The sequence below is a fragment of the Manis javanica genome, chromosome 14 (genome assembly GCF_040802235.1).
Source record: "Manis javanica isolate MJ-LG chromosome 14, MJ_LKY, whole genome shotgun sequence".
In the NCBI taxonomy this organism is placed as follows: domain Eukaryota; kingdom Metazoa; phylum Chordata; class Mammalia; order Pholidota; family Manidae; genus Manis; species Manis javanica.
Window position 1 is genome coordinate 69,418,798 of NC_133169.1, and position 20,333 is coordinate 69,439,130.

A 20,333-nucleotide genomic window follows, 5' to 3' on the forward strand; every position below is an offset into this window, starting at 1 on the left:
AGTTTGTATACAGAATCTTAAGAAATCACTTTATTGAGGTATGATGGACATAATAGTTGATGAATACAACTCGATGACCTTGGGAATCAGAATAACCCATGAAACCTTCATCACCATGAGGCCACAGACATATCCATCACCTATGGAGGTTTCTTCATCCCCCTGAGCAAATTTCAAGTATGCAGTAGAGTATTTTTACTTATACCCACTGTGCTGTATAGTGGATCTACAGGATTTATTACTCTTGCATAGCTCAAGGTTTGCACCATTTGGCCATCAGCTGCCCTTTTCCCCATTTCCAACCACAAGTTACCTCCACTTTATTCTCTGCTTCTATGTGTTTGACTATTTTAACTTCTATATAAAAGTTAGATAATTTATGATTTATCTTTATGTGTCTAGCATTTTTTGACTTTATGTAATATCCTCCAGGTTTATCAATGTTGTCAGGAAGGACATATATTCCTACGTTTAGAGATGGAATATTTTTGACAAATATCCCAAGCACACAATAAATACACTTTAAAGATTTTTTCCAACATTTCCTATAATTATGTTACATATTTTATTTCATTGTCCATAAATTCCAGAGCAAGTTTAGATTATATTATCACTATCTTTTCTTGAGTTTAGAACAATAATTGTTCCTTAATCATGAATTAGGTATATCTATGAGAAAGACTATAGAATATTTGTACTGTGTCTCATGATATTTTATCTTATCTCTTGATTTGTGGATATTGTGTTGGTTTTACTGTACAAAAAGGAGTAACAATATGAGTAATTAATAAAAAATAAAGCATGTAGCTTGATAATTTTTATAAACTTACTAAGACATTGAAACAACCTAACAAATCAAGAATAAGTATTACTACCATTGCAACAATACAGTCATTGACCTTTCAAAGTGAAATAATTGAATGACTTCAAACTGTTAGTTAGTATGCATGACTTTATGTCATTTATTAATGAAGTCATCTTGTGAGGTTTGCTTTTATAAATCTCCTTTTTATTGTGATTTTGATTCTCTGAATCAATATTGTTTTTCTCAATGTCACCATCAGTAAATCATAATAAACCTGTTTAACTGGGTTTCAGCATTGTGTTATTTTCCAGTGTGGGCAACATGAATTACTGAACATGTCTTTTCATGAATGTAGGTAGGCATTTCTGCTGGAATCCCACAAATGGCTAGGTCCTGGGTAAGTGGATGTCCATGGCATACCCCCAAATGCCTCCAGAACTGCATTCCCATGAGCACAACAGGGGGAAACAGGAGGGAGCTCCTGACCAGGAGGACATGTTCCTTGAGTTTCATATGACATCACCTCTGACATTGCCCAGAACATAATCACATGTTCTTAAACAGTTGTAATGCAGGCTTTTTTGTAATGTCCAAGTGTCATGAATAGCACAGGGAAATATCACTACTGACATAAGGCACTTACTACATGTGTATTGTAAACATATTGTAGCAATGGGATAGTGTGGTGCACAGGTGGTCTCATCTCTTTGTCCTGGAGAGGGACATACCTGGGCAGCCTTTTGTCAAGAGAAAGAAGGTAAAAACACTAGGAGAAAGTAGCCTTCCCTCCACCCACGCACCCCTGTATGTTCTATTTAATTCTGAGCTTAAGAATAAAGGAAAGCTTCATTTTTCTACTATAAAGATAAATGATCTTTCATTCTGACAGTTTGAACACTGAGGACCAGTTTCATACCTGGTCCAGGCTGTCCATACTGAGGTTCTGGCGACCTTAAAGACAGGGTGTGGGTCCATATGACATGAAAAGTCATAGCAATAAGGGCACTAAAATATTGGAAATGTAAGCAACATATTTTCTAAACTGCAGGATTGTTCTTTTGAAGGGCCAGGTTATATCAACCACACTGGATTTTGTTTAATAAAGAATATTGCAAATGAATTTTTTTTAAAAAAGGAATACATAATAGATATTACTCATATCCTCCTAAACTATTTTGCAATGAGGAAGTCTAGAATTACTTTTTTTTTGAGAGGGCATCTCTCATATTTATTGATTGAATGGTTGTTAACAACAATAAAATTCTGTATAGAGGATTCAATGCACAGTCATTAATCAACCCCAAGCCTAATTCTCAACAGTCTCCAATCTTTTGAAGCATAACAAACAAATTCTTACATAGTGAATAAGTTCTTACATGGTGAACAGTGTGAGGGCAGTCATATCACAGAAACTTTCAGTTTTGATCACGCATCATGAATTATAAACAATCAAGTCAGATATGATTATTCGTTTCATTTTTATACTTGATTTATATGTGAATCCCACATTTCTACCTTATTATTATTATTATTATTATGTTTCTTTAATAAAATGCTGAAGTGGTAGGTAGATGCCAAATAAAGGTAAAAAACATAATTTAGTGCTGTAAGAGGGCAAATATAGATGATCAGATCTCTGCCTATAGAATAAGTATTAATCCAAGCTAGTAAAGGGCAACAAAACATCCATGGATGCAGAAGATTTCTCTCATAACAGGCGGTGTGAGGTTCTAAGCTTAACCTCTGTTGATCCCCAATTTCTCACCTGATGGCCCCCTGCGACTGTGCCTGTCTTAGGTTGTTCCTCCCATGAGGAATCTTACCCATCTCTGGCTAACCAGTCATCTTCCGGGGCCACACAGGGAAATGTAAAGTTGGTAAGTGAGAGAGAAGCAATATTGTTTGAAAAGGTTAGCTTTTTACTTCTTTGCAGATTTATGCCCTGTGGCTTCTATGCCCAGCATTTTTCTTGAGGTATATTTACCACTTGGAAGAATTATGATACTCAGTAATTTTCAATATGACGCACGAATGCTACTAAAGGGTTGTATTTAGGAAGGAAAAAGAAAAGCTATAGAAGTAGCAGATGGAAGAAAACATGGGAAGATTGATTATTTCTTTGACATATCTTCTTGTAGAGTAACATAAGCATGTATAGGTTTTAACAAACTACTAATTAAATTGCGTACACACATTATCATAATAGGAATACAGCTACATAACAAAAGCAGACCTACAATTACCAGCCATATCGAGTGAAACCAAGAAAACCAGTTAGGTACCCTAGGCATTTGTGAAAACTTATCAATGATATGATGGATATTGTCTAACTGAATTTGATTAGTTTGAGAAAAATCAGACAAATTAAAACAACCCATTCCTGGCAACTGTTCACATCCCATATGTTCTTTTAACAGTAGATAGTCTATAGTCGCACGATTTTGGAGCACTACAACTTGCACTTCTCCTAATTCTTGGTTGAGTTCCAACAGTACAGATCCAGTCAAATTTGTTGTTTTACTGTATGCACAGGCCAGCTTAGATATCTCCATCTTCATTCCAATGGCAAGTCCAGGAACCGGTGGGATGAGTGCATCTACAGCTGTAGCAGTGCATGGATCTTTGTTGGGGTTTTTTGATCGTCAACTTCTGGCATGAGTCTTCCCCAGAGTGCTGATGTTGGAAGTTCTTTTTCATATCGTATCTTGATTCGTTTTCTGGGTAGCCAAATTAGGCTTTGATCCTCTGTATAAACACAAACAAAACCTTTGCCCACACTTTGATATGACCTTTATACCATTGTGAAAAACTTACTGGAGATCACCACACAGGAACTGCTTTTTTTTAAGAGAAAGGAATATAATCAGAAAAATGTACTTCCATAGCTGATCATCTGACACCCTTTAAAAGATCAAAATTAAGGATATGTAAAGCATGCATTAATCATTGATTTACAGTTAGTTTTATCCTATCAGGGAATAATCCTACTTTTCTTTCACTTTTTTATCATTAATCTACAATTACATGAAGAATATTATGTTTACTAGGCTCTCCCCTACACCAAGTCCCCCCCCACAAACAGCTATACAGTCACTGTCCATCAGCATAGCAAAATGTTGTAGAATCATTACTTCTCTGTGTTGCACAGCCCTCCCCTTTCTCCCAAGCCCCACATTATGCATGCTAATCATAATATCCCTTTTCTTCTTCCCCCCCTTGCCTACCCACCCATCCTCCCCAGTACGTTTCCCTTTGTTACCTGTTAGTCCATTCTTGGTTTCTGTGATTCCACTGCAGTTTTGTTCCTTCAGTTTTTCCTTTGTTCTTATACTCCACAGATGAATGAAATCATTTGATACTTGTCTTTATCTGCTTGGCTTATTTCACTGAGCATAATACCCTCTAGCTCCATCCATGTTGTTGCAAATGGTAGGATTTGTTTTCTTCTTATGGCTGAATAATAGTCCATTCTGTATATGTACCACATCTTCTTTATCCATTAATCTACTGATGGACACTGAGGTTGCTTCCATTTCTTGGCTATTGTAAATAGTGCTGCGATAAACATAGGGGTGCATCTGTCCTTTTCAAACTTGAGTCCTGTGTTCTTAGGGTAAATTCCTACAAGTGGAATTCCTGGGTCGAATGGTAAGTCTATTTTCAGAATTTTGAAGAACCTCCATACTGCTTTCCACAGTGGTTGAACTAATTTACATTCCCACCAGCAATGTAGGAGGGTTCCCCTTTCTCCACAACCTCGCCAACATTTGTTGTTGTTTTTCTTTTGGTTGGTAACCATCCTTACTGGTGTGAGGTGATATCTCATTGTGGTTTTAATCTGCATTTCTCTGATAACTAGCGATGTGGAGCATCCTTTCATGTGTCTGTTGGCCATCTGAGTTTCTTTTTTGGAGAACTGTCTGTTAAGTTCCTCTGCCCATTTTTTAATTTGATTATTTGATTTTGGTTTGTTGAGGTCAATGAGCTCTTTATATATTTTTTATGTGAATCCTTTATCGGATCTATCATTTATGAATATATTCTCCCATACCCTAGGGTAACTTTTTGTTCAATTGATGGTGTCTTTTGCTGTACAGAAGCTTTTTAGCTTAATATAGTCCCATTTGCTCATTTTTGCTTTTGTTTTCCTTGCCCAGGGAGATATGTTCAAGAAGAGGTCACTCATGTTTATTTCTAAGAGATTTTTGCCTATGTTTTTTTCTAAGAGTTTTATGTTTTCATGATTTACATTTAGGTCTTTGATCCATTTCGAATTTACTTTGGTGTATGGGGTTAAACAATTGTCCAGTTTCATTATCTTACATGTAACTGTCCAGTTTTGCCAGAACCATCTGTTGAAGAGATTGTCACTTCCCCATTGTATGTCTATGGCTCCTTTATCAATATTAATTGACCATATATGTTTGGGTTAATGTCTCAAGTCTCTTATCTGTTCCACTGTTCTGTGGCTCTGTTCTTGTGCCAGTACCAAATTGTCTTGATTACTATGTCTTTGTAGTAGCGCTTCAAGTTGGGGAGTGAGATCCCCCCACTTTATTCTTTTTTTCTCCAGATTGCTTTGGCTATTCGGGGTCTTTGGTGTTTCCATATGAATTTTTGAACTATTTGTTGCAGTTTGTTGAAGAATGTTACTGGTAATTTGATAGGGATTGCATCAAATCTGTATATTGCTTTCGGAAGGATGGCCATTTTGACTATACTAATTCTTCCTAGCCAAGAGCATGGGATGAGCTTCCATTTGTTAGTATCCCCTTTAATTTCTCTTAAGAGTGTCTTGTAGTTTTCAGGGTATAGGTCTTTCACTTCTTTAGTTAGGTTTATTCCTAGGTATTTTATTCTTTTTGATGCAATTGTGAATGGAGTTGTTTTCCTGATTTCCCTCTTTTTTTTTTTGATAGGGCATCTCTAATATTTATGGATCAAATGGTTCTTGACAACAATAATATTCTGTATAGGGTACTCAATGGACAATCATTAATCAACCTCAAGCCTAATTCTCAGCAGTATCCAATCTTCTGAAACAAAACGAAGAAGTTCTTACATGGTGAACAGTGCCAGGGAAGTCATATCACAGAAACATTCAGTTTTGATCACGCATCATGAACTATAAACACTCAAGTCAGATATGATTATTCGTTTGATTTTTACACTTGATTTATATGTGAATCCCACATTTCTCCCTTATTATTTTAATTATAATTTGTTAACAAAATGCTGAAGTGGTAGGTAGATGCAAGATAAAGGCAGAAAGCATAATTTAGTGCTGTAAGAGGGCAAGCGTAAATGATCAGATCTGTGCCTATAGACTAAGTATTAATCCAAGCTAGACAAGGGCAACAAACATCCATGGATGCAGAAAATTTCTCTCAAAACAGAAGGGTGGGGGTGAGGTTCAGAGCCTCACCTCTGTTGATCCCCAATTTCTCACCTGATGGCCCCCCTGAGACTGTGCCTGTCTTAGGTTGTTCCTCCCTTGAGGAATCTTACCCATCTCTGGCTAACCAGTCATCTTCCGGGGCCTGATTTTTCTTTCTATCAGTTTATTGTTATTGTATAGGAAAGCCACAGATTTCTGTGTGTTAATTTTGTATCCTGCATCTTTGCGGTATTCTGATATCAGTTCTAGTAGTTTTGTAGTGGAGTCTTTAGGGATTTTTATATACAATATCATGCCATCTGCTAATAGTGACAGTTTAACCTCTTCTTTACCAATCTGGATTTCTTGTATTTCTTTGTTTTGTCTAATTTCCGTGGCTAGGACCTCCAGTACTATGCTAAATAACAGAGGGGAGAGTGGGCATCCTTCTCTTTTTCCCGATCTCAGAGTAAAAGCTTTCAGCTTCTCGCTGTTCAGTATGATGCTGACTGTGGGTTCATCATATATGGCCTTTATTATGTTGAGGTACTTGCCCTCTATTCCCATTTTTCTGAGAGTTTTTATCATGAATGGATGTTGAATTTTCCCAAATGCTTTTTCCACATCTATAGAGATGTTCATGTGGTTTTTGTCTTTTGTTTTGTTTATGTGGTGGATGATGTTGATGGATTTTCGAATTTTGTACCATTCTTGCATTCCTGTGATGAATCCTTTTGATATATTTTTGAATTCGGTTTGCTAATATTTTGTTGAGTATTTTTGCATTTATATTCATCAGGGATATTGGTCTGCAATTTTCTTTTTTGGTGGGGTCTTTGCCTGGTTTTGGTTTTAGGGTGATGTTGGCTTCATAGAATGAGTTTGGGAGTATCGCCTCCTCTTCTATTTTTTGGAAAAGTTTAAGGAGAATGGGTATTACGTCTTCTCAGTTTCTCTGATAAAATTCTCTGATAAAATTCTGGGTCAGTCTTGGAAGGTTGTATTTTTCTAGGAAGTTGTCCATTTCTTCTAGGTTTTCCAGCTTGTTAGGGTATAGGTTTTCATAGTAGTCTTTAATAATTCTTTGTATTTCTGTGGTGTCTGTCGTGATTTTTCCATTATCATTTCTGATTCTGTTGATCTGTGTTGATTCTGTTTTTCTCTTAATAAGTTTGGCTAGAGGCTTATCTATTTTGTTTATTTTCTCAAAGCACCAGCTCTTTGTTTCATTGATATTTGCTATTGTTTTGTTCTTCTCAATTTTGTTTATTTCTTCTCTGTTCTTCATTGTGTCCCTCCTTCTGCTGACTTTAGGCCTCATTTGTTCTTTTTTTTTTTTTCCAGTTTCGATAATTGTGATGTTAGACTATTCATTTGGGATTGTTCTTCCTTCTTTAAGTGTGCCTGGATCTCTATATACTTTGCTCTTAAGACTGCTTTCGCTGCGTCCCACAGAAGTTGGGACTTTGTGTTGTTGTTGTCATTTGTTTCCATATATTCCTTGTTCTCTATTTTAATGTGTTCATTGATCCAGTGATTATTTAGGAGCATGTTGTTAAGCTTCCATGTGTTTGTGAGCCTTTTTGTTTTCTTTGTAGAATTTATTTCTAGTCTTATGCCTTTGTGGTCTGAAGTTTGTTGGTAGGATTTCAATCTTTTCAAATTTACTGAGGCTCTTTTTGTGAGCTAGTATGTGGTCTATTCTAGAGAATGTTCCATGTGCACTTGTGAAGAATGTATATCCTGTTGCTTTTTGATGTAGTGTTCTATAGATGCCTATTAGGTCCATCTGTTCTACTGTGTTGTTCAGTGGCTCTGTGTCCTTACTTATTTTCTGTCTGGTGGATCTGTCCTTTAGAGTGAATGGTGTGTTAAATTCTCCTGAAATGAATGCATTGCATTCTATTTACTCCTTTAGTTCTGTTAGTTTTTGTTCAACATATGCTGGTTCTTCTGTGTTGGGTGCATTTATATTTATAATGGTTATATCCTCTTGTTGGATGGAGGCCTTTATCATTATGTAATCTCCTTCTTTATCTCTTGTTTCTTTCTGTGTTTTGAAGTTTATTTTGCCTGATATTAGTACTGCAACCCCTGCTTTCTCCTCTACATTGTTTGCCATCCCTTGACTTTTAGTCTGTGCATATATTTGGATTTGAGGTGAGTTTCTTGTTAGCAGCATATAGATGGGTCTTGCTTTTTTATCCATTCTATTACTTTGTGTCTTTTGATTTGTGCATTCAGTCCGTTTACATTTAGGGTGACTATTGAAAGATAGTCTATTGCCATTGCAGGCTTTAGATTCCTGGTTACCAAAGGTTCGTTAGCTTCTTTAGTATCTTACTGCCTAACTTAGCTCACTTATTGAGCTGTTATATACACTGTCTGGAAATTCTTTTTTTCTCTCCCTTCTTATTCCTCCTCCTCCTTTCTTTATATGTTGGTTGTTTTATTCTTTGCTCTTTCGTGTTTCCTTTATCTGCTCTTAGTGGGTAGTTGACTTTATGTTTTGCCTTTAGTTAGTATTTGGCTGCTCTGCTTTCCTTGCTGTGATTTTATTTTCTCTGGTGACATCTGTTTAGTCTTAGGAGTTCTCCCATCTAGATTAGTCCCTCTAAAATACCCTGCAGAGGTGGTTTGTGGGAGGCAAATTCCCTCAACTTTTCCTTTACTGGGAATTGTTTAATCCCTCTTTCATATCTAAATGATAATCATTCTCGATACATTTCCTTTGGTTAAGGCCCTTCTGTTTCATTGCATTAAGTATATCATGCCATTCTCTTCTGGTCTGTAAGGTTTCTGTTTAGAATTCTGATGATAGCCTAATGGGTTTTCCTTTGTAGGTGACCTTTTTCTCTCTAGCTGCCTTTAAAACTCTTTCCTTGTCTTTGATCTTTGCCATTTTACTTATTATGTGTCTTGGTGTTGTCCTCCTTGTGTCCTTTCTGTTGGGAGTTCTGTGTATTTCTGTGGTCTGTTCGATTATCTCCTCCGACAGTATGGGGAAGTTTTCAGCAAGTATTTCCTCAAAAACACTTTCTACCTCTTTTTCTCTCTCTTCTTCTTCTGGTACCCCTATAACACGGATATTGTTCCTTTTGGATTGGTCACACAGTTATCTTAATATTGTTTCATTCCTGGAGATCCTTTTGTCTCTGTCTGTGTCAGCTTCTATTCTTTCCTGTTCTCTGGTTTCTATTCCATCAATAGCCTCTTGCATCTTATCCATTCTGCTTCTAAATCCTTCCAGAGTTTGTCTCATTTCTGTAATCTCCTTTCTGGCATCTGTCATCTCCCTCCAGACTTCATCCCATTTCTCTTGCATATTTCTCTGCATCTCCATCAGCATGTTTATGATTTTTATTTTGAATTCTTTGTCAGGAAGACTGGTTAGGTCTGTCTCCTTCTCTGGTGTCTCTGTGATCTTGGTTTGCCTGTAATTTTGTCTTTTCATGGTGATAGGAATAGTTTGCAGAACTGAGACTAGTAACAGCTGGAAGAACTTCCCTTCTTGTTGGTTTGTGGCCTTCCTCTCCTGGGAGAATAGCGACCTCTAGTGGCTTGTGCTGGGTAGCTGCACGCAGACAGGGCTTCTCTTCCTGCCCAGCTGCTATAGAGTTTATTTCTGCTGTTGCTGTGGGTGTGGCATGGCTAGGGCTGCTACCTCAAAGTGGTGGAGTTGCATTGGAGGGGGAGTGGCCTGGAGGCTATTTATCTCCATAAGGTGCCTCTGTGCTCCCTACAGCCCAGGGGATCAGAGTGCCCAGAGATCCCCAGATTCCCTACCTCTGGACTAAGTGTCCCACCCTGCCCCTTTAAGACTTCTAAAAAGCACCTGGCAAAACAAAACAATGACCACAAAAAAAAAATGGCTGCTCGTTTTTCTTTCTTCTCCGGCACCAGCCTCTGATACCTGCTCACCGGTCTTGCTGCCCTGTTTCCCTAGTATTGAGGTCCCTGTCCCTTTAAGACTTCCAGAAAGCACTCACCACAATAAAACAACAACAACAAAAAATAAAATAAAAGTGGCTGCTCGCTTTTATTTTGTTCTCTGTCGCTGGTCTCCGATACCCACTTGCTGGTCTTGCTGACCTATTTCCCTAGTATTGGGGTCCCTGTCCCTTTAAGACTTCCAAAAAGTCCTCACAACAACAAAACAACAACAACAAAAAAAAAAGTAAAAGATGGCCGCTCGATTTTCTTTTGTCCTCCAGCCCTGGCCTCCGGTACCTACTCACCGTTCTTGCTGCCCTGTTTCCCTAGTATCTGCGCTCTGGTCTGGATGGCTGGGCCTGGGTGTTCAGCAGTCCTGGGCTCCTTCTCCCTCCCGCTCAGACCTCTCTTCTCCCGCTGGGAGCTGGGGGAAGGGGCGCTTGGGATACACCATGCCGGGGCTTGTATCTTACCCCCTTTGTGAGGCGCTGGGTTCTCACAGGTGTGGATGTGGTCTGGATGTTGTCCTGTGTCCTCTGGTCTTTATTCTAGGAAGCGTTGTCTTTGTTATATTTTCATAGATATATGTGGTTTTGGGAGGAAATTTCCGCTGTTCTACTCATGCTGCCATCTTGGCTCCGCCTTTGCATGTTCATTTTTTATATCCTGTACTATCTGAAAAACTAACACAGATCATAAGTGTAGAGTTGATCATTTTTACAAACTAAGAATACTATTTTAACAAGCATCTAAATCAAGAAAAAAAGTTACTATTCTTCCAAGGGCATCATTTTGTCCCTTTTCAGTCATTAAGTCCACAAGGTAAAATAATAAACTGCCTTCAAACTATCAATAAGTATGCATATTTTATGCTTTTTAGAAGTGGAGTCACCCTATGAATTGTGCTATCTTCTAATCTCTTTTGTTATGATGATTAATACTACTTTTTTCAATGTCACTAAATATAATAACTAATTAAGTGTTCAGCATTGTATTCATTTCCAGTTTGTGCTTGCTGTATGTGTCTTTTGGTTAATGTAGACAGGCATTCCTATTGGTAATGCATAGAATGACTGTGTCATGTCCAAGTGAATGTCCAGGATGCCAGGCTAATGGGATGCTCCCAACTGCCTTCACACCACAACCATATTCCAGAAGGTATGAAGCAGAAGGAGGAGTGAACTCCTGACCTGTGGTGACATATACTTTAAGTTTCATATCACTTTGCCTCAGACATTGCCCAGAACTTAATTTTATGTTTATACCTACTTTCAGTGGAAGCTTTTCATAAAATAAATGTCATTAACAACACAAGAAAATCATAGCATTAGTGATGTCTTGTGTATATCAAAACATGTATTGTGAACAACATATTGTAGCATTTGGAAAAGCACAGTACTTAGGCAGCCTTAGCCCCATGGTACTTTGGAAGATAATACTTGTGCACACTGGCTGTTGTCAAGAAGAAAGAAAAATAATAGGAGACAGGCTTTTCTCCACTCTTCCACTTCTGCAATTTGCAATTATATGTAAGCCTAGGAGAGGTAGGAAAACATAATTCATATATACATAATAAAGATAAAAGGGGATATCAGCCTGAACACAAGGGTCTAGGTTTCATATCTGGGCCAAGTTGTGAACATTGAGATTCTGGTTGTGCTTCCACTTGCCAAGAAATCATAAAACAATAAGGTTACCCATCATCTAGGAAACATGAGTAGCAGTATTGTTTTCTATAGTATAGAATCATTCTGGCTCCCGGATATCCAGATTGCACTAATTACATTGGATTCTGTTTAATAAAGAACATTGTTGATGCAATACACTTTTTTAAAAAGGGTTAAATGATATTGTTAGTATTCTTTTATGCAGGCTTTCCAGTTAGGATATCTGATTTTTTAAATTCTATTTATTAATATTGCCAAATAAATGTTCTTAGCTACTGCCTCAAATAAACCATACAATTGAAGCATATTCTGCAAAACAGCCCTATCACTAATCCTAGATGGCTACAATACTACATTAATGTGAATGCAAATCCCCATTATATAAATGGTAAAATTTGATAATAATGCCTTAGAACTAAAGAGAACATTCCCTTTAAAATATACCCATATATATTTAATTTGATATAAATATTGCAATTCCAAGGACTTTTCCCAGAGTTACTTTAGTGTCTTTATTTCTAAGGCTGTATCTGATGGGATTCAAGGCAGAGGCACCACGGTGTAAAATATAGACAAAATATTATCTAGAAGTGATGTCAACTTATAAGTTGGCTTCAGGCAGGTAACAAAACCCGTTGAAATAAAGTCACAACAAAGAAATGAGGGAGGCAGGTGGAGAGGGCTTTGGACCTGCTCTCTAGGGAGGAGATCCTGAAGACAGCAGAGAAGATGGGCACATAGGAATATAAAATAAAAAGGAAACAAAATAGGGAGATGCTTGTAGTAAATACAGTCATTGATGCTTCATTTATATTCATTTCATCATTTGAGATAAAATTAATTTGATACCAGGAGAAAGATTAAAGATGGCAGTGTGAGAGTAGAGAGAGGGGCTTCCTCCTAAAACTGGATACAATTAGAAAATTTAATTGGTGCAACTAATCCTGAGAGAGTAACAGGAAAAAAGGTGTCAGACTGCATACACCTGAAGAAAAGAGCAGATCTCAAAGAAAGGGGTAACATACCAGAGCTATGTCTCCTATGGACCCAGCTTCTCCCCCACCCCAACTCACTGGGGAAATGAAGAGAAACTGATCAGGAAGGGAGTGGAAGGCTTGAGACTGTTGAATACCTAGCTCTAGAGAGCTGCGCTGGGAGCAGGAACCTACATTTCATGGTGCTTTCATGAGACTCGCATGAATACCAGGTTGGAAAGTTAATACAGGCAGCGTTCCTGAGGAGACTGGGATTCTGGCTGCTTGTGGAAAGCAGGGATCCATATCTGGCTGCTCTGGGACAAAAACATACCTGTGTGACCGGCCCACTGGCTCAGGCTGCGGAGACAGGCACAGCAGCCAGGAGTTGGGGAACAGTTCTTTCCTCCCCCCAGGTACCGGTACCGCTCCCCTGTGACTCCAAAAATTTCTTCAGGGGCTGAGCAGCTACAGAATAGAGCTTCTGGACACTGGAGGGTGCCATATACAAACATGAAATGCCAAAGGAACCTTGTCCAGAGTAAAATTATTAATACAACTCCCGAGAAAGATTGAAATGATATGGACCTCGTGACTCTTCCTGAAAGTGAGTTCAAAATAAAAATTATCAACATTCTAATGGAGGTACAGAAAGACATCCAAGAACTCAGGAATGAATTCAGGTCAGAGATGCAATCATTAAAGAGCATGAAGGAGGGTACTAAAAGCAGGTTGGATATGGTGGAGGAGACAATAAATGAAATAGAAACTAGAGAAGAGGAATACAAAGAAACTGAGGCACAGAGAGAAGAAAGGACCTCTAAGAATGAAAGAATATTGAGAGAACTGTCTGACCAATTCAAGCAGAAAAATATTTGCATTATAGGGATACCAGAAGAAGAAGAAGAGAGAGAAAGTGATAGAAAGTGTCTTTGAGGAGTTAGTTGCTGAAAACTCCCCCAATCTGGGGAAGGAGATAGTGTCTCAGGCCATGGATATCCACAGATCTCCCAACACAAGGGACCCAAGGAAGACAAAAGCAAGATACATAATAATTAAAATGGGAAAGATCAAGGATAAGGACAGACTGTTAAAAGCAGCCAGAGGCAGAAATAAGACCACATACAAAGGAAAGCCCATCAGGCAAACATCAGACTTCTCAGCAGAAACCTTAAAGGCCAGAAGGCAGTGGCATGATGTATTTAATGCATGAAGCAGAAGGACCTGGAACACCAAGATTATTTTACCTGGTGAGATTATCATTCAAATTTGAAGAAGGGATTAAACAATTTCCAGATAAGCAAAAGCTGAGAGAGTTTACTTCCCACAAACCATCTCTGCAGTCTATTTTGGAGGGACGGCTATAGATGGAAGTGTTCCTAGGGTTCGATAGCTGTCACTAGAGGTAGTACAACCACAGTAGGGAAGGTGGAGCAGCTGATTGCAAGGCAAATGCAAAATTAAATTGACTATCCCAAAAGTCAATCAAAGGATAGACACAAAGTACAGAATTGATACCTAATATAAAAAGAATGAAGGAGGAGGAAAAAGGAGGAGAAATAGAAAATAACCTTTAGATTGTGTTTAATAGCATACTAAGGAAGTTAAGGTAGACTCTTAGATAGTAAGGAAAGTAACCTGGAACCTTTAATAACCATGAATCTCAAGCCTGAAATGACAAGAAGTACATATCTATTGATAATCACCCTAAATGTAAATGGACTGAATGCACCAATCAAAAGACACAGAGTCACTGAATGGAAAAAAAAAAAACAAGACCCATCTATATGATGCTTACAAGAGACTCACCTCAAACCCAAAGATATGCACAGACTAAAAGTCAAGAAATGAAAAGATATTTCATGCAAAGGATAGGGAGAAAAAAGCAGGTGTTGCAGTACTAGTGTCAGACAAAATAAATTTCAAAACAAAGAAAGTAAGAAGAGAAAAAGAAGGACATTACATAATGATAAAGGACTCTGTCCAACAAGAGTATATAACCATTATAAATATAAATGCACCCAACACAGGAGAACCAGCATATGTTGAACAAAACCTAACAGAACTAAAGGAGTAAATAGAATACAATGCATTCATTTTAGGAAAATTTAACACACCATTCACTCTAAAGGATAGATCCACCAGACAGAAAATAAGTAAGGACACAGAGGCACTGAACAACACACTAGAACAGATGGACCTAATAGACATCTACAGAATTCTACATCCAAAAGCAACAGGACACACATTCTTCTCAAGTGCAAATGGAACATTCTCCAGAATAGACCACATACTAAGCCACAAAAAGAGTCTCAGTAAATTCAAAAAGACTGAAATTCAACCAATCAACATTTCAGACAACAAAAGTATAAAACTAGAAATAAATTGAACAAAGAAAGAAAAAAGGCTCTCAACCATATGGAGGCTTAACAACACGCTTCTAAATAGTCAATGGATCAACGACCAAATTAAAATGGAGATCCAGCAATATATGGAAATAAACACCACCAACAACACAAAGCCCCAACTTCTGTGGGATGCAGAAAAACAGTCTTAAGAGGAAAGTATACTGCAATCCAGGCATATTTAAAGGAGGAAGAACAATCCCAAATGAATATTCTAATGTCACAATTATCAAAATTGGAAAAAGAAGAACAAATAAGGCCTAAAGTCAGCAGAAGGAGGGACATAATAAAGATCAGAGAAGAAATACACAAAATTGAGAAGAATAAAACAATAGAAAAGAGTCAATGAAACCAAGAGCTTGTTCTTCGAGAAAATGAACAAAATAGATAAGCCTCTAGGCAAACTTATTAAGATAAAAAGAGAATCAACACACATCACCAGATTCAGAAATGAGAAAGGAAACATCATGACGGACCCAACAGAAATACAAAGAATTATTAGAGACTGCTATGAAAGTGTATATGCTAACAAGCTGGAAAACCTAGGGGAAATGGACAACTTCCTAGAAAAATGCAACCTTCCGAGACTGACCCAGAAAGAAACAGAAAATCTAAACAGACCAATTACCAGCAACAAAATTGAAGCGGTAATCAAAAAACTACCCAAGAACAAAACCAAGATGGATTTACCTCGGAATTTTATCAGACATACAGGGAAGACATAATACCCATTCTCCTTAAAGTTTTCCAAACAATACAAGAGGAGGGAGTACTCCCAAACTCATTCTAAGAAGCCAACATCACCCTAATACCAAAACCAGGCAAAGACCCCACCAAAAAGAAAACTACAGACCAATATCCCTGATGAATGTAGATGCAAAAATACTCAATGGAATATTATTCAGCCATAAGAAGAAAACAAATCCTACCATTTGCAACAACATGGATGGAGCTAGAGGGTATTATACTCAGTGAAATAAGCCTGGTGGAGAAAGACAAATGCCGACTGATTTCACTCATATGTGGAGTATAAGAATAAAGAAAAACTGAAGGAAGAAAACAGCATCAGAATCACAGAACCCAAGAATGGACTAACAGTTACCAAAGGGAAATAGACTGGGGTGAATGGGAGGGTATGGCAGGGAAGAAGAATGGGGGTGTAATGATTAGCATGTATAGTGTGGGGGGTGGGGGACACGGTAGGCCTGTGAAACACAGAGAAGAGAAGTTGTGATTCTACAACATTTTACTATGATCACATGATGTTTATCTTTCATTTTGCTAATATCGTGTGACAAGCTGATTGATTTATAGATATTCAACCATCCCTGAATACTTGGGATATCTCATTTGATACTAGTGTATGATATTTTAATGCATTGTTCATTTTATTTTGATAATATTTGTTGAAGTCTTGCATCTATGCTCATCAAAATTACTGGCTTGTAATTTTCTTTGTGGTTTACTTTTGTTTTGAAATCAGTGTAATAATGGCCATGTAAAATGAGTTTGGAAATTATTTTTTTAACTTTTAGGAGTAATTTGAGAAGGATACCCCCAAATCTTTTAATCTGTGTTAGAATTCACTTGTAAAGCTTTTTCATGCTGGACTTTTTTCGAACTTTATTATTGCAATTGTTGTATTCATATTTTCTGTATCTTCATGATTCATTTGTGGAAGATTTTATGACTCTAACAATTTGTCTATTTCTTTAAGGTTTGCCAATTTGTTTTTCTGTGGTATAATTTATAAGTCTTACTCTTTCATTTCTGTTTATTTATTTTGCCTCTCTCTCCCTCTCTAGTTTTGATAAGCCTGGCTAGAGTTTTGAAAATTAATGAACCAGTTGTTAATTTTATTGATCTTTTCAATTGATTATTCTATACTCCTTTTTTTTCATTTATTTCCATTGAATTTTTATTATATCCCTCCTTTTACTAACGTTGGGTTTTTTATTTCTAGTTCCTTTATGTGTAAAGGTAATTTGATTATTTAGGATTTTATGTGTTTTTGATGCAGGACTAAATCATTATGAGCTTTCTTCATAGAAGCATTTTTGCTACATACAATAGATTTTCAATGTCTTTTTCTATTTTCATTTTCCTCAAGGTATTTAAAATTTTCCTGTTTCATTTCTTTATTAACTGATTATTTATTTAGTAGTATGCAGTTTAATTTCCATGTCTGTGGAGTTTTTTCCATTTCTCTTTGTGTAATTGATTTCTAGTTCCATACTTTAGTAGCAGGAAAAGTAGCTTGGTGTGATTTCAACATCATTGAATTTATTGAGAGTTGTTTTATGGCATAACATGTAATCTAATCTGGAATATATTTCATGTACACTTGAAGAGAATGTGTTTTCTATATTTTGGGATGAAATGCTTTGCATATATGTTTTAAGTACATCTAGTATAATGTGTCTTCTATGTCCAATATTTCTTTATTGCTTTCTGTCTGGATGATTTATCCATTGGTATATGTGGGCATTAACATCTGTTAGCGTTTGATTGTATGATAAACACTTTATCCTTCCATTCTTAATGACAAATTTGCCATGTATTGTTTTCTAGTTTTGAAGATCTTTTGCTTTCTGTAGTTTGAATATATCATGCCATTCCCTTCTGGACTGAAAAATTCCTGGTGAAAGATGTTTATTCTTTATAACTTTTGACAATTTAATTATAATGTGCTTCATTGTAAGTCTCTTTGGTTTCTCCTCTTTGGAGCAGAGTAGGTTTCTTGGATATTTTTCATTTTACTTCACTGATATTTTTCATTGTTATTTCATAAAAATATACTCATTGTACTATATTGGTTTCAAGTGTACAATATAATGATTTTACAACTTTATGTATTATTAAATCTCACTACAATAAATGTAGTGACCCTCTATCACCATACAGTTATTATGCTATTATTAACTATATTATTTATGCTGTATCTTTCATCCCCATGACTTAAGCATTTTAAGATTAGAAGTTTGTACCTCTTTATCCCACTTGCCAATTTCACCCATCTGAACCAACCCTCAGCTATAGCAACTGCCAGATCTTTTTCTGTGTATTTATGAATATATTTCTGTTTTGTTTGTTAATTTTCTTTGTCACCTAGGTTCCACATATAAGTGAAATTATATGGCATTTGTGTCTCTCCATCTGACTTATTTCAATTAGCATAATACCCTCTAGTTCCATTCTTGTTTTACAAATGGCAAGATATCATGTATTTCTTTCTTCCTTTCTTTTTAATTGAGCTTTAGTCAATATACAGTAATAAATTGGTTTCAAGCTTACCATACAGTGATTTGATTGTTGTCTACATTAAGTACTTATACTGACTAGTGTAGCATTTAGTATCTGTCAACATAGAAAGATGTTACGGAATTATTGACTATATTCTCTATGCTGTATATTCATCCCATGACAAATTTACATTATGATTGAGATTTTGTGCCTTTCAATCTACCTCAATTATTTCATGCACCCACCCCTATCCTTCCTCCATGGTAATCACCAGTCAGTTGTCAGTGTCAATGAGACTACTGCTGTTTTATTCATTTTGTTTTGTTTTGCTCTTACATTCCACATATAAGTGAAATCATATAGTATTTGTCATTCTCTGACTGGCTTATTTCACTTAATACAATACTTTCTATGTTTATCTATGCTGTCACAAATAGCAGGACTTTTTCTTTTCATGGCTCAATAATATTTCATTGTAAGGGGGACTCTCCTACAGTGCTTATGGGAATGCAAATTAGTTCAACCATTGTGGAAAGCAGTATGGAGGTTCCTCAGAAAGCTCAAAATAGAAATACCATTTGTCCCAGGAGTTCCACTCCTAGGAATTTACTTTAAGAATTCAGCAGCCCAGTTTCAAAAAGACATATGCACCCCTATGTTTATTGCAGTACAATTTACAATAGCCAAGAAATGGAAACAACCTAAGTGTCCATCAGTAGAGGAATGGATAAAGAAGATGTGGTGCATATACACAATGGGATATTATTCAGCCATAAGAAATAAACAAATCCTACCATTTGGAACAACGTGGATGGAGCTAGAGGGTATTATGATCAGTGAAATAAGCCAGGCGGAAAAAGACAAGTATCAAATGATTTTACTGATCTGTGGAGTATAAGAACAAAGCAAAAACTGGAGGAACAAAACAGCAGCAGAATCACAGACCCCAAGAATTGACTAACAGTTACCAAAGGGAAACGGATTCGGGAAGATGGGTGGGAAGGAAGGAATAAGGGTGAAAAAGGGGCATTATGATTAGCAAACATATGTACAGTGGGGGACACAGGGAAGGCAGTATAAGACAGAGAATACAAGTAGTGATTCTATAGCGTCTTACTACGCTGATAGACAGTGACTGTAATGGGGTATGTGGTGGGGACGTGATAATAGGGAGAGTCTAGTAACCATAATGTTGCTTGTGTATTTGTCCATTAATAATACCAAAATAAAACTTAATAACAATAGTATTTCATCATATATATGTACTACATATTTTTTATCCATTCATCTATTGATGGACACATTGGTTGCTTCCATGTAATTCCTATTGTAAATAATTTACCAATAAACATAGGAGTGCTTATATCTTTACAAATCAGAGATTTTGTTTTATATGGGTAAATTCCTAGAAGTGAAATTACTGGGTCACGTGGTATTTCAATTTTCAGTTTTTTAAGGAAATTCCATACTGCTTTCCATAGTGGCTGCATGAATTTTCATTCCCAGAAACAGTATAAGAGGGTTCCCTTTCCTCCACATCCTCACCAACACTTGGTATTTCTTGTGTTTTGGACTGTGGCCATTATAACTGAAGTGAGGTGATATTTCAGTGTGGGTTTAATTTGCATTTTCATGATGATCAGGGATGTGAAGCATCTTTTCATGAGATTTTTGGCCATCTGTACATCTTCTTTGGAAAACTGTCTATATAGATCCTATTCCAATTTTTAAATTATGTTACTTTTGTTGTTTTGGGCTCATGAGATTTTATATATTTTGTTTGTTACCCCCTTATCAGATATATCATTTGCTAATATGTTTTCCCATACATCATGTTGCCTTTTTGTTTTGTGATGGTTTCCTATGCTATATAGAAGACTGTTGGTTTGATATAGCCACACTTGTTTGTTTTGCTTTGTTTCCATTGCC